The sequence below is a fragment of the Pygoscelis adeliae genome, unplaced genomic scaffold (genome assembly GCF_000699105.1).
Source record: "Pygoscelis adeliae isolate BGI_AS28 unplaced genomic scaffold, ASM69910v1 Scaffold431, whole genome shotgun sequence".
NCBI lineage: Eukaryota > Metazoa > Chordata > Aves > Sphenisciformes > Spheniscidae > Pygoscelis > Pygoscelis adeliae.
In genome coordinates, this window is record NW_008824047.1 from 1 (window position 1) to 519 (window position 519).

Sequence of the window (519 nt, forward strand, 5' to 3'; positions counted from 1 at the left end):
AGCCTTCCCTGGGCATGGGCAGCGCTAAGGAGCCCGAGGGGCTGCAGCTGCTGAGCCGCCAGGCTGGGGCTGAGGACACCTGCGAGCCCGGTGCCCGCTCCCCCGGTTGCCCGCTGGCAGGTGAGTGCCTGCCTGGCTCTGGCTGTGCCGCGGAGGGCCATGCCATGAGGACCTGCTGCATGGTTGAGCCGGAGGCCCAGGGCACCGCAGCTGGCCCAGTGGTGGAGAAGAAGACACCATCGCCAACAGGACCGCCTCCCGGCACGCTTCTCCCGGACACTGGTGTGGAGCCAAGCGTGGGGGCAGCGACAGGGAGCTGCGGGGGACCAAGCAGTGCTGCCCCTGCCTGTGGTCCCACGGGGATAGGGGGCCCTGGTGCCCAGAAGGAGAACGCAGCCCCCCTGTCCCCCCTGCCTGAGCCCTGCCTCAAAGTGCCCAGCAAGGACGCAGGGAGCACGCCGGCTCCTGCCAAACACGTGGCATTCGTGGAGCCCGCTGCAGGCGCCGGAGCAGCTGAGC